Source organism: Scyliorhinus torazame, chromosome 1 (assembly GCF_047496885.1).
Source record: "Scyliorhinus torazame isolate Kashiwa2021f chromosome 1, sScyTor2.1, whole genome shotgun sequence".
NCBI classification, from domain to species: Eukaryota; Metazoa; Chordata; class Chondrichthyes; order Carcharhiniformes; family Scyliorhinidae; genus Scyliorhinus; species Scyliorhinus torazame.
In genome coordinates this window covers 22,779,936-22,807,873 of record NC_092707.1, presented here as the reverse complement: position 1 = coordinate 22,807,873, position 27,938 = coordinate 22,779,936, and positions in this window count along the sequence as shown.

The following is a 27,938-nucleotide window of genomic DNA, read 5'->3' as shown; positions in this document are numbered from 1 at the left end:
TGGGAGTTTGGAGTGAACATTGAGGGACACACCCATTGTTGGAGGTTTAGAGTGAACTTTGAGGGACAGACCCATTGCTGGGGGTTGGGGGAACATTGAGGGAAAGACCCATTGCTGGGAGTTTGGAGTGAACATTGACGGAAATACCCATTGCCGGAGTTTTGGGGAACATTGAGGGACAAACCCATTGCTGGGAGTTTGGAGTGAACATTGAGGGACAGACCCATTGCTGGGGGTTTGGAGTGAACATTGAGGGACAGACCCATTGCTGGGAGTTTGGAGTGAACATTGAGGTACCGACCCATTGCTCGGAGTTTGGGGAACATTTAGGGACAGATCCATTGCTGGGAGTTTGGGGAACATTGAGGGACGGACTAATTGCTAGGACTTTGGGGAACATTGAGGGACAGACCCATTGCTGGGAGTTTGGGGAACATTTAGGGACAGATCCATTGCTGGGGCTTTGGGGAACACTGAGGGACAGAACCATTGCTGAGGCTTTGGAGTGAACATTGAGGGACAGACCCATTGCTGGGAGTTTGGAGGGAACATTGAGGGACAGATCCATTGCTGGAGGATTGGAGTGAACATTGAGGGACAGACCCATTGTGGGGGTTTGGAGGGAACATTGAGGGACAGACCCATTGCTGGGGGTTTGGGGAACATTGAGAGACAGACTCATTGCTGGGAGGTTGGAGTGAACATTGAGGTACAGACCGATTGCTGGTGGTTTGGAGTGAACATTGAGGGACAGACCCATTGCTGGGGGTTTGGAATGAATATTGAGGGACACACCCATTGCTGGGGGTTTGGAGTGAACACTGAGCGACAGACCCTTCTGGGATTTGGAGGGAATATTGAGGGACGGACCCATTGCTGGGGGTTTGGCGGCAACATTGAGGGACAGACCCATTGCTGGGGGTTTGGGGAACATTGAGAGACATACCCATTGATGGGAGGTTGGAGTGAACATTGAGGGACAGACTCATTGCTGGGGGTATGGAGGGAACATTGAGGGACAGACCCATTGCTGGGAGTTTGGAGGGAATATTGTGTGACAGACCCATTGTTGGGAGTTTGGAGTGAACATTGAGGGACAGACCCATTGCTGGAGGTTTGGAGTGAACATTGAGGGACAGACACATTGCTGGGAGTTTGGAGTGAACATTGAGGAACAGACCCATTGCTGGGAGTTTGGAGTGAACATTGAGGGACAGACCCATTGCTGGAGGTTTGGAGTGAACATTGAGGGACAGACCCACTGCTGGGAGTTTGGAGTGAACATTGAGGGACAGACACATTGCTGGAGTTTTGGAGTGAACATTGAGGGACAGACCCATTGCTGGGGGTTTGGGGAACATTGAGGGAAAGACCCATTGCTGGGAGTTTGGTGTGAATATAGAGGGACAGACACATTTCCGGGGGTTAGGGGAACATTGAGGGACAAACCCATTGCTGGGAGTTTGGAGTGAACATGGAGGGACAGACCCATTGCTGGGGGTTTGGACGGAACATTGAGGGACAGACCCATTGCTGGGAGTTTGGTGTGAACATTGAGGGACAGATCCATGGCTGGGAATTTGGGGAACATTTAGGGTAGTACCATTGCTGGGAGTTTGGGCTACATTGAGGGACAGACCCATTGCTGGGGGTTTGGAGTGAACATTGAGGGACAGACCCATTGCTGGGGGTTTGGAGTGAACATTGAGGGACAGACCCATTGCTTTGAGTTTGGAATGAATATTGAGGGACACACCCATTGCTGGTGGTTTGGAGTGAACATTGAGGGACACACCCATTGCTGGGGGTTTGGAGTGAACACTGAGCGACAGATCCATTGCTGGAGGATTGGAGTGAACATTGAGGGACAGACCCATTGTGGGGGTTTGGAGGGAACATTGAGGGACAGACCCATTGCTGGGGGTTTGGGGAACATTGAGAGACAGACTCATTGCTGGGAGGTTGGAGTGAACATTGAGGTACAGACCGATTGCTGGTGGTTTGGAGTGAACATTGAGGGACAGACCCATTGCTGGGGGTTTGGAATGAATATTGAGGGACACACCCATTGCTGGGGGTTTGGAGTGAACACTGAGCGACAGACCCTTCTGGGATTTGGAGGGAATATTGAGGGACAGACCCATTGCTGGGGGTTTGGCGGCAACATTGAGGGACAGACCCATTGCTGGGGGTTTGGGGAACATTGAGAGACATACCCATTGATGGGAGGTTGGAGTGAACATTGAGGGACAGACTCATTGCTGGGGGTATGGAGGGAACATTGAGGGACAGACCCATTGCTGGGAGTTTGGAGGGAATATTGTGTGACAGACCCATTGTTGGGAGTTTGGAGTGAACATTGAGGGACAGACCCATTGCTGGAGGTTTGGAGTGAACATTGAGGGACAGACACATTGCTGGGAGTTTGGAGTGAACATTGAGGAACAGACCCATTGCTGGGAGTTTGGAGTGAACATTGAGGGACAGACCCATTGCTGGAGGTTTGGAGTGAACATTGAGGGACAGACCCACTGCTGGGAGTTTGGAGTGAACATTGAGGGACAGACACATTGCTGGAGTTTTGGAGTGAACATTGAGGGACAGACCCATTGCTGGGAGTTTGGTGTGAATATAGAGGGACAGACACATTTCCGGGGGTTAGGGGAACATTGAGGGACAAACCCATTGCTGGGAGTTTGGAGTGAACATGGAGGGACAGACCCATTGCTGGGGGTTTGGACGGAACATTGAGGGACAGACCCATTGCTGGGAGTTTGGTGTGAACATTGAGGGACAGATCCATGGCTGGGAATTTGGGGAACATTTAGGGTAGTACCATTGCTGGGAGTTTGGGCTACATTGAGGGACAGACCCATTGCTGGGGGTTTGGAGTGAACATTGAGGGACAGACCCATTGCTGGGGGTTTGGAGTGAACATTGAGGGACAGACCCATTGCTTTGAGTTTGGAATGAATATTGAGGGACACACCCATTGCTGGTGGTTTGGAGTGAACATTGAGGGACACACCCATTGCTGGGGGTTTGGAGTGAACACTGAGCGACAGACCCATTCCTGGGATTTGGAGGGCACATTGAGGGACAGACCCATTGCTGGGGGTTTGTAGTGAACGTTGAGGGACAGACCCATTGCTGGGAGTTTGGAGTGAACATTGAGGGACAGACCCATTGCTGGAGGATTGGAGTGAACATTGAGGGACAGACACATTGCTGGGAGTTTGGAGTGAACATTGAGGAACAGACCCATTGCTGGGAGTTTGGAGTAAACATTGAAGGACAGACCCATTGCTTGAGGTTTGGAGTGCACATTGAGGGACAGACCCATTGCTGGGGGTTTGGGGAACATTGAGGGAAAGACCCATTGCTGGGAGTTTGGTGTGAATACAGAGGGACAGACCCATTGCTGGGGGTTTGGAGGGAACATTGAGGGACAGACCCATTGCTGGGAGTTTGGTGTGAACATTGAGGGACAGGTCCATGGCTGGAAATTTGGGGAACATTGAGGGACAGACCGATTGCTGGTGGTTTGGAGTGAACATTGAGGGACAGACCCATTGCTGGGGGTTTGGAATGAATATTGAGGGACACACCCATTGCTGGGGGTTTGGAGTGAACACTGAGCGACAGACCCTTCAGGGATTTGGAGGGAATATTGAGGGACAGACCCATTGCTGGGGGTTTGGAGGCAACATTGAGGGACAGACCCATTGCTGGGTGTTTGGGGAACATTGAGAGACATACCCATTGATGGGAGGTTGGAGTGAACATTGAGGGACAGACCCATTGCGGGAGTTTGGAAGGAATATTGAGGGACAGACCCATTGCTGGGTGTTTGGGGAACATTTAGGGACAGATCCATTGCTGGGGCTTTGGGGTACATTGAGGGACAGACCCATTGCTGGGAGTTTGGGGAACATTGAGGGACAGACCCATTGCTGGGAGTTTGGAGTGAACATCGAGGGACAGACCCATTGCTGGGAGTTTGGAGGGAACAATGAGGGACAGACGCATTGCTGGAGGTTTGGAGTAAACATTGAGGGAGAGACCCATTGCTGGGGGTTTGGGGAACATTGTAGGTCAGACCGATTGCTGGGTGTTTGGAGTGAACATTCAGGAACAGACGCATTGCTGGGAGTTGGAGTGAACATTGAGGGACAGACCCATTGCTGGGAGTTTGGAGTGAACATTGAGGGACACACCCATTGTTGGAGGTTTAGAGTGAACTTTGAGGGACAGACCCATTGCTGGGGGTTGGGGGAACATTGAGGGAAAGACCCATTGCTGGGAGTTTGGAGTGAACATTGACGGAAATACCCATTGCCGGAGTTTTGGGGAACATTGAGGGACAAACCCATTGCTGGGAGTTTGGAGTGAACATTGAGGGACAGACCCATTGCTGGGGGTTTGGAGTGAACATTGAGGGACAGACCCATTGCTGGGAGTTTGGAGTGAACATTGAGGTACCGACCCATTGCTCGGAGTTTGGGGAACATTTAGGGACAGATCCATTGCTGGGAGTTTGGGGAACATTGAGGGACGGACTAATTGCTAGGACTTTGGGGAACATTGAGGGACAGACCCATTGCTGGGAGTTTGGGGAACATTTAGGGACAGATCCATTGCTGGGGCTTTGGGGAACACTGAGGGACAGACCCATTGCTGGGGCTTTGGAGTGAACATTGAGGGACAGACCCATTGCTGGGAGTTTGGAGGGAACATTGAGGGACAGATCCATTGCTGGAGGATTGGAGTGAACATTGAGGGACAGACCCATTGTGGGGGTTTGGAGGGAACATTGAGGGACAGACCCATTGCTGGGGGTTTGGGGAACATTGAGAGACAGACTCATTGCTGGGAGGTTGGAGTGAACATTGAGGTACAGACCGATTGCTGGTGGTTTGGAGTGAACATTGAGGGACAGACCCATTGCTGGGGGTTTGGAATGAATATTGAGGGACACACCCATTGCTGGGGGTTTGGAGTGAACACTGAGCGACAGACCCTTCTGGGATTTGGAGGGAATATTGAGGGACAGACCCATTGCTGGGGGTTTGGCGGCAACATTGAGGGACAGACCCATTGCTGGGGGTTTGGGGAACATTGAGAGACATACCCATTGATGGGAGGTTGGAGTGAACATTGAGGGACAGACTCATTGCTGGGGGTATGGAGGGAACATTGAGGGACAGACCCATTGCTGGGAGTTTGGAGGGAATATTGTGTGACAGACCCATTGTTGGGAGTTTGGAGTGAACATTGAGGGACAGACCCATTGCTGGAGGTTTGGAGTGAACATTGAGGGACAGACACATTGCTGGGAGTTTGGAGTGAACATTGAGGAACAGACCCATTGCTGGGAGTTTGGAGTGAACATTGAGGGACAGACCCATTGCTGGAGGTTTGGAGTGAACATTGAGGGACAGACCCACTGCTGGGAGTTTGGAGTGAACATTGAGGGACAGACACATTGCTGGAGTTTTGGAGTGAACATTGAGGGACAGACCCATTGCTGGGGGTTTGGGGAACATTGAGGGAAAGACCCATTGCTGGGTGTTTGGTGTGAATATAGAGGGACAGACACATTTCCGGGGGTTAGGGGAACATTGAGGGACAAACCCATTGCTGGGAGTTTGGAGTGAACATGGAGGGACAGACCCATTGCTGGGGGTTTGGACGGAACATTGAGGGACAGACCCATTGCTGGGAGTTTGGTGTGAACATTGAGGGACAGATCCATGGCTGGGAATTTGGGGAACATTTAGGGTAGTACCATTGCTGGGAGTTTGGGCTACATTGAGGGACAGACCCATTGCTGGGGGTTTGGAGTGAACATTGAGGGACAGACCCATTGCTGGGGGTTTGGAGTGAACATTGAGGGACAGACCCATTGCTTTGAGTTTGGAATGAATATTGAGGGACACACCCATTGCTGGTGGTTTGGAGTGAACATTGAGGGACACACCCATAGCTGGGGGTCTGGAGTGAACACTGAGCGACAGACCCATTCCTGGGATTTGGAGGGCACATTGAGGGACAGACCCATTGCTGGGGGTTTGGAGTGAACGTTGAGGGACAGACCCATTGCTGGGAGTTTGGAGTGAACATTGAGGGACAGACCCATTGCTGGAGGATTGGAGTGAACATTGAGGGACAGACACATTGCTGGGAGTTTGGAGTAAACATTGAAGGACAGACCCATTGCTTGAGGTTTGGAGTGCACATTGAGGGACAGACCCATTGCTGGGGGTTTGGGGAACATTGAGGGAAAGACCCATTGCTGGGAGTTTGGTGTGAATACAGAGGGACAGACCCATTGCTGGGGGTTTGGAGGGAACATTGAGGGACAGACCCATTGCTGGGAGTTTGGTGTGAACATTGAGGGACAGGTCCATGGCTGGAAATTTGGGGAACATTGAGGGACAGACCGATTGCTGGTGGTTTGGAGTGAACATTGAGGGACAGACCCATTGCTGGGGTTTTGGAATGAATATTGAGGGACACACCCATTTCTGGGGGTTTGGAGTGAACACTGAGCGACAGACCCTTCTGGGATTTGGAGGGAATATTGAGGGACAGACCCATTGCTGGGGGTTTGGAGGCAACATTGAGGGACAGACCCATTGCTGGGTGTTTGGGGAACATTGAGAGACATACCCATTGATGGGAGGTTGGAGTGAACATTGAGGGACAGACCCATTGCTGGGAGTTTGGAAGGAATATTGAGGGACAGACCCATTGCTGGGAGTTTGGGGAACATTTAGGGACAGATCCATTGCTGGGGCTTTGGGGTACACTGAGGGACAGTCCCAGTGCTGGGAGTTTGGAGTGAACATTGAGGGACAGACCCATTGCTGGAGGTTTGGAGTGAACATTGAGGGACAGACCCATTGCTGGGAGGTTGGAGTGAACATTGAGGGACATACTCATTGCTGGGGGTATGGAGGGAACATTGAGGGACAGACCCATTGCTAGGAGTTTGGAAGGAATATTGAGGGACAGACCCATTGTTGGACGTTTGATGGGAACTTTGAGGAACAGACCCATCGCTGGGGGTTTGGAGTGAACTTTGAGTGACAGAGCCATTGCTGGGGGTTTGGAGTGAACATTGAGGGACAGACCCATTGATGGAGGTTTGGAGTGAACATTAAGGGTCAGACCCATTGCATGGAGTTTGGAGTGAAAATTGAGGGACAGACCCATTGCTGGGTGTTTGGGGAACATTGAGGGACAGACCCATTGCTGGGAGTTTGGAGTGAACAGCGAGGGACAGACCCATTGCTGGGAGTTTGGAGGGAACATTGAGGGACAGACGCATTGCTGGAGGTTTGGAGTAAACATTGAGGGAGAGACACATTGCTGGGGGTTTGGGGAACATTGTAGGTCAGACCGATTGCTGGGGGTTTGGAGTGAACATTCAGGGACAGACGCATTGCTGGGAGTTTGGAGTGAACATTGAGGGACAGACCCATTGCTGGTGGTTTGGAGTGAACATTGAGGGACAGACCCATTGCTGGGGGTTTGGAATGAATATTGAGGGACACACCCATTGCTGGGGGTTTGGAGTGAACACTGAGCGACAGACCCTTCTCGGATTTGGAGGGAATATTGAGGGACAGACCCATTGCTGGGGGTTTGGAGGCAACATTGAGGGACAGACCCATTGCTGGTGGTTTGGGGAACATTGAGAGACATACCCATTGATGGGAGGTTAGAGTGAACATTCAGGGACAGACCCATTGCTGGGAGTTTGGAAGGAATATTGAGGGACAGACCCATTACTGGGAGTTTTGGGATCATTTAGGGACAGATCCATTGCTGGGGCTTTGGGGTACACTGAGGGACAGACCCAGTGCTGGGAGCATGGAGTGAACATTGAGGGACAGACCCATTGCTGGAGGTTTGGAGTGAACATTGAGGGACAGACCCATTGCTGGAAGGTTGGAGTGAACATTGAGGGACAGACTCATTGCTGGGGGCATGGAGGGAACATTGAGGGACAGACCCATTGCTGGGAATTTGGAAGGAATATTGAGGGACAGGCCCATTGTTGGGAGTTTGGTGGGATCTTTGAGGGACAGACCCATCGCTGGGGGTTTGGAGTGAACTTTGAGTGACAGAGCCATTGCTGGGGGTTTGGAGTGAACATTGAGGGACAGACCCATTGATGGAGGTTTGGAGTGAACATTGACGGAAATACCCATTGCCGGAGTTTTGGGGAACATTGAGGGACAAACCCATTGCTGGGAGTTTGGAGTGAACATCGAGGGACAGACCCATTGCTGGGAGTTTGGAGGGAACATTGAGGGACAGACGCATTGCTGGAGGTTTGGAGTAAACATTGAGGGAGAGACCCATTGCTGGGGGTTTGGGGAACATTGAGGGAAGACCCATTGCTGGGAGTTTGGAGTGAACATTGACGGAAATACCCATTGCCGGAGTTTTGGGGAACATTGAGGGACAAACCCATTGCTGGGAGTTTGGAGTGAACATTGAGGCACAGACCCATTGCTGGGGGTTTGGAGTGAACATTGAGGGACAGACCCATTGCTGGGAGTTTGGAGTGAACATTGAGGTACCGACCCATTGCTCGGAGTTTGGGGAACATTTAGGGACAGATCCATTGCTGGGAGTTTGGGGAACATTGAGGGACCGACTAATTGCTAGGACTTTGGGGAACATTGAGGGACAGACCCATTGCTGGGAGTTTGGGGAACATTTAGGGACAGATCCATTGCTGGGGCTTTGGGGAACACTGAGGGACAGACCCATTGCTGAGAGTTTGGAGTGAACATTGAGGGACAGACCCGTTGCTGGGGCTTTGGAGTGAACATTGAGGGACAGACCCATTGCTGGGAGTTTGGAGGGAACATTGAGGGACAGATCCATTGCTGGAGGATTGGAGTGAACATTGAGGGACAGACCCATTGCTGGGGGTTTGGAGGGAACATTGAGGGACAGATCCATTGCTGGAGGTTTGGGGAACATTGAGAGACAGACTCATTGCTGGGAGGTTGGAGTGAACATTGAGGTACAGACCCATTGATGGGGGTATGAAGGGGACATTGAGGGGCAGACCCATTGCAGGGTGTTTGGAGTGAACATTGAGGGACAGACCCATTGCTGGGGTTTTGGAGGGAACATTGAGGGAAAAGCACATTGCTGGGGTTTTGGTGGGAACATTGATGACAGACCCATTGCTGGGGGTTGGGGAACATTGAGGGACAGACCCATTGCTGTGGGCTTGGAGTGCACATTGAGGGACAGGCCCATTGCTGGGGGTTTGGAGTGAACATTGAGGGACAGACGCATTGCTGGAGGCTTGGAGTGAACATTGAGGGACAGACGCATTGCTGGGGGTTTCGGGAACATTGAAGGTCAGACCCATTGCTGGGGGTTTGGAGTGAACATTGAGGAACAGACGCATTGCTGGGAGTTTAGAGTGAACTTTGAGGGACAGACCCATTGCTGGGGGTTTGGGGAACATTGAGGGACAGACCCATTACTGGGGGTTTGGAGTGAACATTGAGGGACAGACCCATTGCTGGCAGTTTGGAGTGAACATTGAGGGACAGACGCATTGCTGGGAGTTTGGAGTGAACATTGAGGTACCGACCCATTGCTGGGAGTTTGGGGAACATTTAGGGACAGATCCATTGCTGGGAGTTGGGGAACATTGAGGGACAGACCAATTGCTAGGGCTTTGGGGAACATTGAGGGACAGACCCATTGCTGGGAGTTTGGGGAACATTTAGGGACAGATCCATTGCTGGGGCTTTGGGGAACACTGAGGGACAGACCCATTGCTGGGAGTTTGGAGTGAACATTGAGGGACAGACCCGTTCCTGGGGCTTTGGAGTGAACATTGAGGGACAGACCCATTGCTGGGAGTTTGGAGCGAACATTGAGGGACAGATCCATTGCTGGAGGATTGGAGTGAAGATTGAGGGACAGACCCATTGCTGGGGGTTTGGAGGGAACATTGAGGGACAGACCCATTGCTGTGGGCTTGGAGTGCACATTGAGGGACAGGCCCATTGCTGGGGGTTTGGAGTGAACATTGAGGGACAGTCCCATTGCTGGGAGTTTGGAGGGAACATTTTTGGACAATCCCATTGCTGGGGGTTTGGAGTGAACATTGTGGGACAGACCCATTGCTGGGAGTTTAGGGGAACATTGAGGGACAAACCCATTGCTGGGGGTTTGGAGTGAACATTGAGGGACAAACACATTGCAGGGGGTTTGGAGGGAACATAGAGGGACAACCCCATTGCTGGGGGTTTGGAGGGAACATTGAGGGACAAATCCATTGCTGGGGGTTTGGAGTGAACATTCAGGGACAGGCACGTTGCTGGGATTTTGGAGTGAACATTGAGGGACAGACCCATTGCTGGGAGTTTGGAGTGAACATTGAGGGACAGACACATTGCTGGGAGTTTGGAGGGAACATTGAGGGACAAACCCATTGCTGCGGGTTTGGAGTGAACATTGAGGGACAGACCCATTGCTGGGAGTTCAGGGGAACATTGAGGGACAAACCCATTGCTGGGGGTTTGGAGTGAACATTGAGGGACAAACCCATTGCAGGGGGCTTGGAGGAAACACAGATGAACAACCCCATTGCTGGGGGTTTCGAGGGAACATTGAGGGACAAATCCATTGGTGGGGGTTTGGAGTGAACATTCAGGGACAGGCACATTGCTGGGAGTTTGGAGTGAACATTGAGGGACAGACCCATTGCTGGGAGTTTGGAGTGAACATTGAGGGACAGACATATTGCTGCGAGTTTGGGAGGGACCATTGAGAGACAGACACGTTGCTGGGAGTTTGAAGGGACCATTCAGGGACAGACCCATTGCTTGGAGTTTGAGTGAACATTGAGGGACAGACCCATTGCTGGAGGTTTCGAGTGAACATTGAGCGACAGACCCATTGCTGACAGTTTGGAGTGAACATTGAGGGACAGGCCCATTGCTGGGGGTTTGGGGAACATTGAGAGACAGACCCATTGCTGGAGGTTTGGAGTGAACATTGAGATACAGACCGATTGCTGAGGGTTAGGGGAACATTGAGGGACAGACCCATTGCTGGGGGTTTGGAGAGAACATTGAGGGACAGACCCATTTCTGGGTGTTTGGAGTGAACATTGAGGGAAAGACCCATTGCTGGGGGTTTGGAGGGAACATTGAGGGACAGACCCATTGCTGGGAGTTTGGGGGGAACATTGAGGGACAGACCCATTGCTGGGGGTTTGGAGTGAACATTGAGGGACAGACACATTGCTGGGGGTTTGGGGAACATTGAGGGACAGACCCATTGCTGGGGGTTTGGAGTGCACACTGAGGGACATACCCATTGCTGGGGGGTTGGGGAACATTGAGGGACAGACCTGTTGCTGGGTGTTTGGAGTGAACATTTAGGTACAGACCCATTCCTGGGGGTTTGGGGAACATTGAGGGACAGACCCATTGCTGGGAGTTTGGAGGGAACATGGAGGGACAGACCCATTGCTGGTGGTTTGGAGTGAACATTGAGGGGCAGACCCATTGCTGTGGGTTTGGAGGGAACATTGAGGGACAGACCCATTGCTGGGCGTTTGGAGTGAACATTGCGGGACAGACCCATTGCTGGGGGTTTGGAGGGAACATTGTGGGACAGACCCATTGCTGGGGGTTTGGGGAACATTGTGGGACAGCCACATTGCTGGGGGTTTGGGAAACATTGAGGGCAAACATCTTGCTGGGGGTTTGGAGTGAACATTGAGGGACAGACCCATTGTTGGTGGTTTGGGGAAAATTGAGGGACAGACCCATTGCTGGGGGTTTGGGGAACATTGAGGGACAGATCCATTGCTGGGGGTTTGGAGTGCACACTGAGGGACAGACCCATTGCTGGGGGTTGGGGAACATTGAGGGACAGACCCGTTGCTGGGTTTTTGGAGTGACCATTTAGGTCCAAACCCATTCCGGGGGGTTTGGGGAACATTGAGGGACAGACCCATTGCTGGGTGTTTGGAGGGAACATAGAGGGACAGACCCATTGCTGGGAGTTTGGGGAACTTTGAGGGACAGACCCATTTTGGGAGTTTGGAATGAACATTGAGGGACTGACCCATTGCTAGGAGTTTGGAGTGATCATTGAGGGACAGACCCAATGGTGGAGGTTTGCAGTGAACACTGAGGGACAGACCCATTGCTGGGGATTTGGGGAGCATTGAGTGAAAGACCCATTGCTGGGGGTTTGGGGAATATTGAGGGACAGACCCATTGCTGGGGGTTTGGAGGGAACATTGAGGGACAGACTCATTGCTGGGGGTTTGGAGTGAACATTGCGGGACAGACCGATTGCTGGGGGTTTGGAGTGAACATTGAGGGACAGACCGATTGCTGGGGGTTTGGAGTGAACATTGGGGGACAGACCCATTGCTGGGGGTTTGGAGTGAACATTGACGGACAGACCCATTGCTGGGGGTTTGGAGTGCACACTGAGGGACAGACCCATTTCTGGGGGGTTGGGGAACATTGAGGGACAGACCCGTTGCTGGGTGTTTGGAGTGAACATTTAGGTACAGACCCATTCCTGGGGGTTTGGGGAACATTGAGGCACAGACCCATTGCTGGGAGTTTGGAGGGAACATGGAGGGACAGACCCATTGCTGATGGTTTGGAGTGAACATTGAGGGGCAGACCCATTGCTGGGGGTTTGGAGGGAACATTGAGGGACAGACCCATTGCTGGGAGTTTGGAGTGAACATTGCGGGACAGATCCATTGCTGGGGGTTTGGAGTGAACATTGAGGGACAGACCCATTGTTGCGGGTTTGGGGAAAATTGAGGGACAGACCCATTGCTGGGGGTTTGGAGTCAACATTGAGGGACAGACCCATTGCTGGGAGTTTGGGGAACTTTGAGGGACAGAGTCATTGCTGGGAGTTTGGAGTGATCATTGAGGGACACACCCAATGCTGGAGGTTTGCAGTGAACACTGAGGGACAGACCCATTGCTGGGGATTTGGGGAGCATTGAGGGACAGAACCCATTGCTGGGGGATTGGGGAACATTGAGTGACAGACCCATTGCTGGGGGTTTGGGGAATATTGAGGGCCAGACCCATTGCTGGGGGTTTGGAGGGAACATTGAGGGACAGACCCATTTCTGGGGGTTGGGAGTGAACATTGCGGGACAGAACGATTGCTGGGGGTTTGGAGTGAACATTGAGGGACAGACCGATTGCTGGGGGTTTGGAGTGAACATTGAGGGACAGACCGATTGCTGGGGGTTTGGAGTGAACATTGAGGGACAGACCCATTGCTGGGGGTTTGGAGTGAAAATTGAGGGACAGACCCATTGCTGGGGGTTTGGGGAACATTGAGGGACAGACCCATTGCTGGGGGTTTGGTGTGAACATTGAGGGATAGACCCGTTGCTCGGTATTTGGAGTGAACATTTAGGTACAGACCCATTGCTGGGATTTTGGGGGAACATTGAGGGACAGACCCATTGCTGGGAGTATGGAGGGAACATTGAGGGACAGACCCATTGCTGGGAGTTTGGAGTGAACATTGAGGGACAGGCCCATTGCTGGGGGTTTGGAGTGAACATTGGGGGACAGACCCATTGCTCGGGGGTGGAGTGAACATTCTGGGACAGACCCATTGCTGGGAGTTTGGAGGGAACATTGAGGGACAGACCCATTGCTGGGGGTTTGGAGTGAACATTGGGGGACAGACCCATTGCTGGGGGTTTGGAGTGCACACTGAGGGACAGACCCATTGCTGGGAGTTTGGAGTGAACATTGAGGGACAGACCCATTGCTGGGGGTCTGGAGAGAACATTGAGGTTCAGACCCATTGCTGTTAGTTTGGAGTGAACATTGAGGGACAGACCCATTGCTGGGAGTTTGGAGTGAACATTGAGGGACAGACTCATTGCTGGGGGTTTGGAGGGAACATTGAGGGACAGACCCATTGCTGGGGGTTTGGGGGGAAGATTGAGGGACAGACCCATTGCTGGGGGTTTGGGGAACATTGATGGGCAGACCCATTGCTGGGGATTTGGTGGGAACATTGAGGGACAGACCCATTGCTGGGAGTTTGGAGTGAACATTGCGGGACAGACCCATTGCTGGGGGTTTGGAGGGAACATTGTGGGACAGACACATTTCTGTGGGTTTGGGTGGAAAATTGAGGGACAGACCCGTTGCTGGGTCTTTGGAGTGAACATTTAGGTCCAGACCCATTCCGGGAGGTTTGGGGAACATTGAAGGACAGACCCATTGCTGGGAGTTTGGAGGGAACATAGAGGGACAGACCCATTGCTGGGGGTTTGGAGTGAACATTGAGGGAAAGACCCATTGCTGGGAGTTTGGGGAACATTGAGGGACAGACCCATTCTTGGGAGTGTGGAGTGAACATTGAGGGACTGACCCATTGCTGGGAGTTTTGCGTGATCATTGAGGGACAGACCCATTGCTGGAGGTTTGCAGTGAACATTGAGGGACAGACCCATTGCTGGGGATTTGGGGAACATTGAGGGACAGACCCATTGCTGGGGGTATGGGGAACATTGAGTGACAGACCCATTGCTGGGGGTTTGGAGGGAACATTGAGGGACAGACCCATTGCTGGGGGTTTGGAGTGAACATTGCGGGACAGACCCATTGCTGGGGGTTTGGAGTGAACATTGAGGGACAGACCGATTGCTGGGGGTTAGGAGTGAACATTGAGGGACAGACCCATTGCTGGGGGTTTGGAGTGAACATTGAGGGACAGACCCATTGCTGGGGGTTTGGAGTGAAAATTGAGGGACAGACCCCTTGCTGGGGGTTTGGGGAACATTGTGGGACAGACCCATTGCTGGAGGTTTGGAGGGAACATTGAGGGACAGACCCATTGCTGGGAGTTTGGAGTGAACACTTAGGTACAGACCCATTGCTGGGCTTTTGGGGAGCATTGAGGGACAGACCCATTGCTGGGGGTTTGGAGGGAACATTGAGGGACAGACCCATTGCTGGGAGTTTGGAGTGAGCATTGAGGGACAGACCCATTGCTGGGGGTTTGGAGTGAACATTGGGGGACAGACCCATTGCTGGGGGTTTGGCGGGACCATTGAGAGAAAGACACGTTGCTGTGAGTTTGAAGCGACCATTCAGGGACAGACCCATTGCTGGGAGTTTGGAGTGAACATTGAGGGACAGACCAATTGCTGGACGTTTCGAGTGAACATTGAGGGGCAGACCCATTGCTGGCGGTTTGGAGTGAACATTGAGGGACAGGCCCATTGCTGGGGATTTGGGGAACATTGAGAGACAGACCCATTGCTAGGAGTTTGGAGTGAACATTGAGGGACAGACCCATTGCTGGAGGTTTGGAGTGAACATTGTGATACAGACCCATTGCTGGGGGTTTGGGGAACATTGAGGGCCAGACCCATTGCTGGGGGTTTGGAGTGCACACTGAGGGACAGAGCCATTGCTGGGGGGTTGGGGAACATTGAGGGACAGACCCGTTGCTGGGTGTTTGGAGTGAACTTTTAGGTACAGACCCATTCCTGGGGGTTTGGGGAACATTGAGGGACAGACCATTGCTGGGATTTTGGAGGGAACATGGAGGGACAGACCCATTGCTGGTGGTTTGGAGTGGACATTGAGGGGCAGACCCATTGCTGGGGGTTTGGAGGGAACATTGAGGGACAGACCCATTGCTGGGAGTTTGGAGTGAACAATGCGGGACAGACCCATTGCTGGGGGTTTGAAGGGAACACTGAGGGACAGATCCATTGCTGGGGATTTGGAGTGATCATTGAGGGACAGATCCATTGCTGGGGGTTTGGAGTGCACACTGAGGGACAGACCCATTGCTGGGGGGTTGGGGAACATTGAGGGACAGACCCGTTGCTAGGTGTTTGGAGTGAACATTTAGGTCCAGACCCATTCGGGGGTTTGGCGACCATTGAGGGACAGACCCATTCTTGGGAGTTTGGAGTGAACATTGAGGGACTGACCCATTGCTGGGAGTTTGTAGTGATCATTGAGGGACAGACCCATTGCTGGAGGTTTGCAGTGAACATTGAGGGACAGACCCATTGCTGGGGGTTTGAGGAACATTGAGGGACAGATCCATTGCTGGGGGTTTGGAGTGAACAGTGAGGGACAGACCCATTGCTGGAGGTTTGCAGTGAACATTGAGGGACAGACCCATTGCTGGGGATTTGGGGAACATTGAGGGACAGACCCATTGCTGGGGATTTGGGGAACATTGAGGGACAGACCCATTGCTGGGAGTTTGGAGTGAACATTGAGGGACAGACCCATTGCTGGGGGTTTGGAGTGAACATTGGGGGACAGACCCATTGCTGGGGGTTTGGAGGGACCATTGAGAGAAAGACACGTTGGTGTGAGTTTGAAGGGACCATTCAGGGACAGACCCATTGCTGGGAGTTTGGAGTGAACATTGAGGGACAGACCAATTGCTGGAGGTTTCGAGTGATCATTGACGGACAGACCCATTGCTGGAGGTTTGGAGTGAACATTGAGGGACAGGCACATTGCTGGGGGTTTGGGCAACATTGAGAGACAGACCCATTGCTAGGAGTTTGGAGTGAACATTGAGGGACAGTCCCATTGCTGGAGGTTTGGAGTGAACATTGTGATACAGACCCATTGCTGGGGGTTTGGGGAACATTGAGGGACAGACCCATTGCTGGGGGTTTGGAGTGCACACTGAGGGACAGACCTATTGCTGGGGGGTTGGGGAACATTGAGGGACAGACCCGTTGCTAGGTGTTTGGAGTGAACATTTAGGTCCAGACCCATTCGGGGGGTTTGGGGAACATTGAAGGACAGACCCATTGCTGGGAGCTTGGAGGGAACTTAGAGGGACAGACCGATTGCTGCGGGTTTGGAGTGAACATTGAGGGACAGACCCATTGCTGGGAGTTTGGGGAACATTGAGGGACAGACCCATTCTTGGGAGTTTGGAGTGAACATTGAGGGACTGACCCATTGCTGGGAGTTTGGAGTGATCATTGAGGGACAGACCCATTGCTGGAGGTTTGCAGTGAACATTGAGGGACAGACCCATTGCTGGGGATTTGGGGAACATTGAGGGACAGACCCATTGCTGGGGATTTGGGGAATATTGAGGGACAGACCCATTGCTGGGAGTTTGGAGTGAACATTGAGGGATAGACACATTGCTGGGGGTTTGGAGTGAACATTGGGGGACAGACCCATTGCTGGGGGTTTGGAGGGACCATTGAGAGAAAGACACGTTGCTGTGAGTTTGAAGGGACCATTCAGGGACAGACCCATTGCTGGGAGTTTGGAGTGGACATTGAGGGACAGACATATTGCTGGAGGTTTGGAGTGAACATTGTGATACAGACCCATTGCTGGGGGTTTGGGGAACATTGAGGGACAGACCCATTGCTGGGGGTTTGGAGTGCACACTGAGGGACAGACCCATTGCTGGGGGTTTGGGGGGAAGATTGAGGGACAGACCCATTGCTGGGGGTTTGGGGAACATTGAGGGGCAGACCCATTGCTGGGAGTTTGGAGGGAACATTGATGGGCAGACCCATTGCTGGGGAATTGGAGGGAACATTGAGGGACAGACCCATAGCTGGGAGTTTGGAGTGAACATTGCGGGACAGACCCATTGCTGGGGGTTTGGAGGGAACATTGTGGGACAGACACTTTTCTGTGGGTTTGGGTGGAACATTGAGGGACAGACCCGTTGCTGGGTCTTTGGAGTGAACATTTAGGTCCAGACCCATTCCGGGAGGTTTGGGGAACATTGAAGGACAGACCCGTTGCTGGGAGTTTGGAGGGAACATAGATGGACAGACCCATTGCTGGGGGTTTGGAGTGAACATTGAGGGACAGACCCATTGCTGGGAGTTTGGGGAACATTGAGGGACAGACCCATTCTTGGGAGTGTGGAGTGAACATTGAGGGACTGACCCATTGCTGGGAGTTTGGAGTGATCATTGAGGGACAGACCCATTGCTGGAGGTTTGCAGTGAACATTGAGGGACAGACCCATTGCTGGGGATTTGGGGAACATTGAGGGACAGACCCATTGCTGGGGGTATGGGGAACATTGAGTGACAGACCCATTGCTGGAGGTTTGGAGGGAACATTGAGGGACAGACCCATTGCTGGGGGTTTGGAGTGAACATTGCGGGACAGACCCATTGCTGGGGGTTTGGAGTGAACATTGAGGGACAGACCGATTGCTGGGGGTTAGGAGTGAACATTGAGGGACAGACCCATTGCTGGGGGTTTGGAGTGAACATTGAGGGACAGACCCATTGCTGGGGGTTTGGAGTGAAAATTGAGGGACAGACCCCTTGCTGGGGGTTTGGGGAACATTGTGGGACAGACCCATTGCTGGGGGTTTGGAGGGAACATTGAGGGACAGACCCATTGCTGGGAGTTTGGAGTGAACATTGAGGGACAGGCCCATTGCTGGAGGTTTGCAGTGAACATTGAGGGACAGACCCATTGCTGGGGATTTGGGGAACATTGAGGGACAGACCCATTGCTGGGGGTATGGGGAACATTGAGTGACAGACCCATTGCTGGGGGTTTGGAGGGAACATTGAGGGACAGACCCATTGCTGGGGGTTTGGAGTGAACATTGCGGGACAGACCCATTGCTGGGGGTTTGGAGTGAACATTGAGGGACAGACCGATTGCTGGGGGTTAGGAGTGAACATTGAGGGACAGACCCATTGCTGGGGGTTTGGAGTGAACATTGAGGGACAGACCCATTGCTGGGGGTTTGGAGTGAAAATTGAGGGACAGACCCCTTGCTGGGGGTTTGGGGAACATTGTGGGACAGACCCATTGCTGGGGGTTTGGAGGGAACATTGAGGTACAGACCCATTGCTGGGCTTTTGGGGAGCATTGAGGGACAGACCCATTGCTGGGAGTTTGGAGGGAACATTGAGGGACAGACCCATTGCTGGGAGTTTGGAGTGAACATTGAGGGACAGACCCATTGCTGGGGGTTTGGAGTGAACATTGGGGGACAGACCCATTGCTGGGGGTTTGGCGGGACCATTGAGAGAAAGACACGTTGCTGTGAGTTTGAAGGGACCATTCAGGGACAGACCCATTGCTGGGAGTTTGGAGTGAACATTGATGGACAGACCAATTGCTGGACGTTTCGAGTGAACATTGAGGGACAGACCCATTGCAGGCGGTTTGGAGTGAACATTGAGGGACAGGCCCATTGCTGGGGATTTGGGGAACATTGAGAGACAGACCCATTGCCAGGAGTTTGGAGTGAACATTGAGGGACAGACCCATTGCTGGAGGTTTGGAGTGAACATTGTGACACAGACCCATTGCTGGGGGTTTGGGGAACATTGAGGGACAGACCCATTGCTGGGGGGTTGGGGAACATTGAGGGACAGACCCGTTGCTGGGTGTTTGGAGTGAACATTTAGGTACAGACCCATTCCTGGGGGTTTGGGGAACATTGAGGGACAGACCATTGCTGGGATTTTGGAGGGAACATGGAGGGACAGACCCATTGCTGGGGGTTTGGAGGGAACATTGAGGGACAGACCCATTGCTGGGATTTTGGAGTGAACATTGTGGGACAGACCCATTTCTGTGGGTTTGGGTGGAACATTGAGGGACAGACCCAATGCTGGGGGTTTGGGGAACACTGAGGGACAGATCCATTGCTGGGGCTTTGGAGTGATCATTGAGGGACAGATCCATTGCTGGGGGTTTGGAGTGCACACTGAGGGACAGACCCATTGCTGGGGGGTTGGGGAACATTGAGGGACAGACCCGTTGCTAGGCGTTTGGAGTGAACATTTAGGTCCAGACCCATTCGGGGGGTTTGGGGAACATTGATGGACAGACCCATTGCTGGGAGCTTGGAGGGAACATAGAGGGACAGACCCATTGCTGGGGGTTTGGAGTGAACATTGAGGGACAGACCCATTGCTGGGAGTTTGGGGAACATTGAGGGACAGACCCATTCTTGGGAGTTTGGAGTGAACATTGAGGGACTGACCCATTGCTGGGAGTTTGTAGTGATCATTGAGGGACAGGCCCATTGCTGGAGGTTTGCAGTGAACATTGAGGGACAGACCCATTGCTGGGGGTTTGAGGAACATTGAGGGACAGATCCATTGCTGGGGGTTTGGAGTGAACAGTGAGGGACAGACCCATTGCTGGAGGTTTGCAGTGAACATTGAGGGACAGACCCATTGCTGGGGATTTGGGGAACATTGAGGGACAGACCCATTGCTGGGGATTTGGGGAACATTGAGGGACAGACCCATTGCTGGGAGTTTGGAGTGAACATTGCGGGACAGACCCATTGCTGGGGGTTTGGAGTGAACATTGGGGGACAGACCCATTGCTGGGGGTTTGGAGGGACCATTGAGAGAAAGACACGTTGGTGTGAGTTTGAAGGGACCATTCAGGGACAGACCCATTGCTGGGAGTTTGGAGTGAACATTGAGGGACAGACCAATTGCTGGAGGTTTCGAGTGATCATTGAGGGACAGACCCATTGCTGGAGGTTTGGAGTGAACATTGAGGGACAGGCACATTGCTGGGGGTTTGGGCAACATTGAGAGACAGACCCATTGCTAGGAGTTTGGAGTGAACATTGAGGGACAGACACATTGCTGGAGGTTTGGAGTGAACATTGTGATACAGACCCATTGCTGGGGGTTTGGGGAACATTGAGGGACAGACCCATTGCTGGGGGATTGGAGTGCACACTGAGGGACAGACCCATTGCTGGGGGGTTGGGGAACATTGAGGGACAGACCCGTTGCTAGGTGTTTGGAGTGAACATTTAGTTCCAGACCCATTCGGGGGGTTTGGGGAACATTGAAGGACAGACCCATTGCTGGGAGCTTGGAGGGAACTTCGAGGGACAGACCCATTGCTGGGGGTTTGGAGTGAACATTGAGGGACAGACCCATTGCTGGGAGTTTGGGGAACATTGAGGGACAGACCCATTCTTGGGAGTTTGGAGTGAACATTGAGGGACTGACCCATTGCTGGGAGTTTGGAGTGATCATTGAGGGACAGACCCATTGCTGGAGGTTTGCAGTGAACATTGAGGGACAGACCCATTGCTGGGGATTTGGGGAACATTGAGGGACAGACCCATTGCTGGGGATTTGGGGAACATTGAGGGACAGACCCATTGCTGGGAGTTTGGAGTGAACATTGAGGGATAGACCCATTGCTGGGGGTTTGGAGTGAACATTGGGGGACAGACCCATTGCTGGTGGTTTGGAGGGACCATTGAGAGAAAGACACGTTGCTGTGAGTTTGAAGGACCATTCAGGGACAGACCCATTGCTGGGAGTTCGGAGTGAACATTGAGGGACAGACCAATTGCTGGAGGTTTCGAGCGAACATTGAGTGACAGACCCATTGCTGGCGGTTTGGAGTGAACATTGAGGGACAGACCCATTGCTGGGGGTTAGGGCAACATTGAGAGACAGACCCATTGCTAGGAGTTTGGAGTGAACATTGAGGGACAGACCCATTGCTGGAGGTTTGGAGTGAACATTGTGATACAGACCCATTGCTGGGGGTTTGGGGAACATTGAGGGACAGACCCATTGCTGGGGGTTTGGAGTGCACACTGAGGGACAGACCCATTGCTGGGAGGTTGGGGAACATTGAGGGACAGACCCGTTGCTGGGTGTTTGGAGTGAACATTTAGGTCCAGACCCATTCCTGGGGGTTTGGGGAACATTGAGGGACAGACCCATTGCTGTGATTTTGGAGGGAACATGGAGGGACAGACCCATTGCTGGTGGTTTGGAGTGAACATTGAGGGGCAGACCCATTGCTGGGGGTTTGGAGGGAACATTGAGGGACAAACCTATTGCTGGGAGTTTGGAGTGAACAATGCGGGACAGACCCATTGCTGGGGGTTTGGAGGGAACATTGTGGGACAGACCCATTTCTGTGGGTTTGGGTGGCACATTGAGGGAGAGACCCAATGCTGGGGGTTTGGGGAACATTGAGGGACAGACCCATTGCTGGGGGTTTGGGAAACATTGAGGGACAAACCCATTGCTGGGGGTTTGGAGTGAACATTGAGGGACAGACAGATTGTTGGGGGTTTGGGGAAAATTGAGGGACAGTCCCATTGCTGGGGGTTTGGGGAACATTGAGGGACAGATCCATTGCTGGGGGTTTGGAGTGCACACTGAGGGACAGACCCATTGCAGGGGGGTTGGGGTACATTGAGGGACAGACCCGTTGGTAGGTGTTTGGAGTGAACATTTAGGTCCAGACCCATTCCGGGGGGTTTGGGGAACATTGAAGGACAGACCCACTGCTGGGAGCTTGAAGGGAACATAGAGGGACAGACCCATTGCTGGGGGTTTGGAGTGAACATTGAGGTACAGACCCATTGCTGGGAGTTTGGGGAACATTGAGGGACAGACCCATTCTTGGGATTTGGAGTGAACATTGAGGGACTGACCCATTGCTGGGAGTTTGGAGTGATCATTGAGGGACAGACCCATTGCTGGAGGTTTGCAGTGAACATTGAGGGACAGACCCATTGCTGGGGATTTGGGGAACATTGAGGGACAGACCCATTGCTGGGTGTATGGGGAACATTGAGTGACAGACCAATTGCTGGGGGTTTGGAGTGAACATTGAGGGACACACCGATTTCTGGGGGTTTGGAGTGAACATTGAGGGACAGACCCATTGCTGGGGGTTTGGAGTGAACATTGAGGGGCAGGTCCATTGCTGGGCTTTTGGGGATCATTGAGGGACAGACCCATTGCTGGGAGTTTGGAGGGAACATTGAGGGACAGACCCATTGCTGGGGGTTTGGAGTGAACATTGAGGGACAGACCCATTGCTGGGGGTTTGGAGAGAACATTGAGGTACAGACCCATTGCTGTTAGTTTGGAGTGAACATTGAGGGACAGACCCATTGCTAGGGTTTTGGAGGGAACATTGAGGGACAGACCCATTGCTGGGTGTTTGGGGGGAACATTGAGAGACACACCCATTGCTGGGGTTTTGGGTAACTTTGAGGGACAGACCCATTGCTGGGGTTTTGGAGGGAACATTGAGAGACAGACCCATTGCTGGAAGTTTGGAGTGAACATTGAGGGACAGACACATTCCTGGCGGTTTGGGGAACATTGAGGGACGGACCCACTGCTGGGGGTTTGGGGAAAATTGAGGGACAGACCCATTGCTGGGGGTTTGGGGAACAGTGAGGGACAGACCCATTGATGGGGGTTTGGAGTGAACATTGAGGGACAGACCCATTGCTGGGAGCTTGGCGTGCACATTGAGGGACAGGCCCATTGCTGGGGGTTTGGAGTGAACATTGAGGGACAGACCCATTGTTGGGGGTTTGGAGGGAACATTGAGGGACAGTCCCATTGCTGGGAGTTTGGAGGGAACATTGAGGGACAAACCTATTGCTGGGGGTTTGGAGTGAACATTGAGGGACGGACCCATTGCTGGGAGTTTAGGGGAACATTGAGGGACAAGCCCATTTCTGTGGGTTTGGAGTGAACACTGAGGGACAGACCCATTGCAGGGGGTTTGGAGGGAACATTGAGGGACAACCCCATTGCTGGGGGTTTGGAGGGAACATTGAGGGACAAATCCATTGCTGGGGGTTTGGAGTGAACATTGTGGGACAGACCCATTGCTCGGAGTTTGGAGGGAACATTGAGGGACAGACCCATTGCTGGGGGTTTGGAGGGAACATTGAGGGACAGATCCATTGCTGGGGGTTTGGAGTGAACATTGGGGGACAGACTCATTGCTGGGAATTTGAAGTGAACATTGAGGGACAGACCCATTGCTGGGGGTTTGGAGTGAACATTGGGGGACAGATCCATTGCTCGGGGTTTGGAGTGATCATTGTGGGACAGACCCATTGTTGGGAGTTTGGAGGGAACATTGAGGGACAGACCCATTGCTGAGGGTTTGGAGTGAACATTGGGGGACTGACCCATTGCTGGGGGTTTGGAGTGCACACTGAGGGACAGACCCATTGCTGGGGGTTTGGAGAGAACATTGAGGTACAGACCCATTGCTGTTAGTTTGGAGTGAACATTGAGGGACAGACCCATTGCCAGGGCTTTGGAGGGAACATTGAGGGCAGATCCATTGCTGGGTGTTTGGGGGGAACATTGAGAGACACACCCATTGGTGGGGTTTTGGGGAACTTTGAGGGACAGACCCATTGCTCGGGTTTTGGAGGGAACATTGAGAGACAGACCCATTGCTGGAGGTTTGGAGTGAACATTGAGGGACAGACACATTGCTGGGGGTTTGGAGGGAACATTGTGGGACAGACCCATTTCTGTGGGTTTGGGTGGCACATTGAGGGAGAGACCCAATGCTGGGGGTTTGGGGAACATTGAGGGACAGACCCATTGCTGGGGGTTTGGGAAACATTGAGGGACAAACCCATTGCTGTGGGTTTGGAGTGAACATTGAGGGACAGACAGATTGTTGGGGGTTTGGGGAAAATTGAGGGACAGTCCCATTGCTGGGGGTTTGGGGAACATTGAGGGACAGATCCATTGCTGGGGGTTTGGAGTGCACACTGAGGGACAGACCCATTGCTGGGGGGTTGGGGAACATTGAGGGACAGACCCGTTGGTAGGTGTTTGGAGTGAACATTTAGGTCCAGACCCATTCCGGGGGGTTTGGGGAACATTGAAGGACAGACCCACTGCTGGGAGCTTGAAGGGAACATTGAGGGACAGACCCATTCTTGGGAGTTTGGAGTGAACATTGAGGGACTGACCCATTGCTGGGAGTTTGGAGTGATCATTGAGGGACAGACCCATTGCTGGAGGTTTGCAGTGAACATTGAGGGACAGACCCATTGCTGGGGATTTGGGGAACATTGAGGGACAGACCCATTGCTGGGTGTATGGGGAACATTGAGTGACAGACCCATTGCTGGGGGTTTGGAGGGAACATTGAGGGACAGACCCATTGCTGGGGGTTTGCAGTGAACATTGCGGGACAGACCAATTGCTGGGGGTTTGGAGTGAACATTGAGGGACACACCGATTTCTGGGGGTTTGGAGTGAACATTGAGGGACAGACCCATTGCTGGGGGTTTGGAGTGAACATTGAGGGGCAGGCCCATTGCTGGGCTTTTGGGGATCATTGAGGGACAGACCCATTGCTGGGAGTTTGGAGGGAACATTGAGGGACAGACCCATTGCTGGGGGTTTGGAGTGAACATTGAGGGACAGACCCATTGCTGGGGGTTTGGAGAGAACATTGAGGTACAGACCCATTGCTGTTAGTTTGGAGTGAACATTGAGGGACAGACCCATTGCTAGGGTTTTGGAGGGAACATTGAGGGACAGACCCATTGCTGGGTGTTTGGGGGGAACATTGAGAGACACACCCATTGCTGGGGTTTTGTGTAACTTTGAGGGACAGACCCATTGCTGGGGTTTTGGAGGGAACATTGAGAGACAGACCCATTGCTGGAAGTTTGGAGTGAACATTGAGGGACAGACACATTCCGGGCGGTTTGGGGAACATTGAGGGACGGACCCACTGCTGGGGGTTTGGGGAAAATTGAGGGACTGACCCATTGCTGGGGGTTTGGGGAACAGTGAGGGACAGACCCATTGATGGGGGTTTGGAGTGAACATTGAGGGACAGACCCATTGCTGGGAGCTTGGCGTGCACATTGAGGGACAGGCCCATTGCTGGGGGTTTGGAGTGAACATTGAGGGACAGACCCATTGTTGGGGGTTTGGAGGGAACATTGAGGGACAGTCCCATTGCTGGGAGTTTGGAGGGAACATTGAGGGACAAACCTATTGCTGGGGGTTTGGAGTGAACATTGAGGGACGGACCCATTGCTGGGAGTTTAGGGGAACATTGAGGGACAAGCCCATTTCTGTGGGTTTGGAGTGAACACTGAGGGACAGACCCATTGCAGGGGGTTTGGAGGGAACATTGAGGGACAACCCCATTGCTGGGGGTTTGGAGGGAACATTGAGGGACAAATCCATTGCTGGGGGTTTGGAGTGAACATTGTGGGACAGACCCATTGCTCGGAGTTTGGAGGGAACATTGAGGGACAGACCCATTGCTGGGGGTTTGGAGGGAACATTGAGGGACAGATCCATTGCTGGGGGTTTGGAGTGAACATTGGGGGACAGACTCATTGCTGGGAATTTGAAGTGAACATTGAGGGACAGACCCATTGCTGGGGGTTTGGAGTGAACATTGGGGGACAGATCCATTGCTCGGGGTTTGGAGCGATCATTGTGGGACAGACCCATTGTTGGGAGTTTGGAGGGAACATTGAGGGACAGACCCATTGCTGAGGGTTTGGAGTGAACATTGGGGGACTGACCCATTGCTGGGGGTTTGGAGTGCACACTGAGGGACAGACCCATTGCTGGGGGTTTGGAGAGAACATTGAGGTACAGACCCATTGCTGTTAGTTTGGAGTGAACATTGAGGGACAGACCCATTGCCAGGGCTTTGGAGGGAACATTGAGGGACAGACCCATTGCTGGGTGTTTGGGGGGAACATTGAGAGACACACCCATTGCTGGGGTTTTGGGGAACTTTGAGGGACAGACCCATTGCTCGGGTTTTGGAGGGAACATTGAGAGACAGACCCATTGCTGGAGGTTTGGAGTGAACATTGAGGGACAGACACATTGCTGCCGGTTTGGGGAACATTGAGGGACAGACCCATTGCTGGGGGTTTGGGGAAAATTGAGGGACAGACCCATTGCTGGGGGTTTGGGGAACAGTGAGGGACAGACCCATTGCTGGGGGTTTGGAGTGAACATTGAGGGACAGACCCATTGCTGGGGGTTTGGGTAACATTGAGGGACAGACCCATTGCTGGGGGCTTGGAGTGCACATTGAGGGACAGGCCCATTGCTGGGGGTTTGGAGTGAACATTGAGGGACAGACCCATTGTTGGGGAACATTGAGGGACAGACCCATTGCTGGGGGTTTGGAGGGAACATTGAGGGACAGTCCCATTGCTGGGAGTTTGGAGGGAACATTGAGGGACAAACCTATTGCTGGGGGTTTGGAGTGAACATTGAGGGACAGACCCATTGCTGGGAGTTTAGGGGAACATTGAGGGACAAGCCCATTGCTGTGGGTTTGGAGTGAACATTGAGGAACAGACCCATTGCAGGGGGTTTGGAGGGAACATTGAGGGACAGACCCATTGCTGGGAGTTTGGAGGGAACATTGAGGGACAAATCCATTGCTGGGGGTTTGGAGTGAACATTGGGGGACAGACCCATTGCTGGGGGTTTGGAGTGCACACTGAGGGACAGACCCATTGCTGGGAGTTTGGATTGAACATTGAGGGACAGAGTCATTGCTGGGGGTTTGGAGAGAACATTGAGGGACAAACCCATTGCTGGGGCTTTGGGGGGAACATTGAGAGACACACGCATTGCTGGGGTTTTGGGGAACTTTGAGGGACAGACCCATTGCTGGGGTTTTGGAGGGAGCATTGAGAGGCAGACCCATTGCTGGAGGTTTGGAGTGAACATTGAGGGACAGACCCATTGCTGGGGGTTTGGGGAACAGTGAGGGACAGACCCATTGCTGGGGGTTTGGAGTGAACATTGAGGGACAGACCCATTGCTGGGGGTTTGGGTAACATTGAGGGACAGACCCATTGCTGGGGGCTTGGAGTGCACATTGAGGGACAGGCCCATTGCTGGGGGTTTGGAGTGAACATTGAGGGACAGACCCATTGTTGGGGAACATTGAGGGACAGACCCATTGCTGGGGGTTTGGAGGGAACATTGAGGGACAGTCCCATTGCTGGGAGTTTGGAGGGAACATTGAGGGACAAACCTATTGCTGGGGGTTTGGAGTGAACATTGAGGGACAGACCCATTGCTGGGAGTTTAGGGG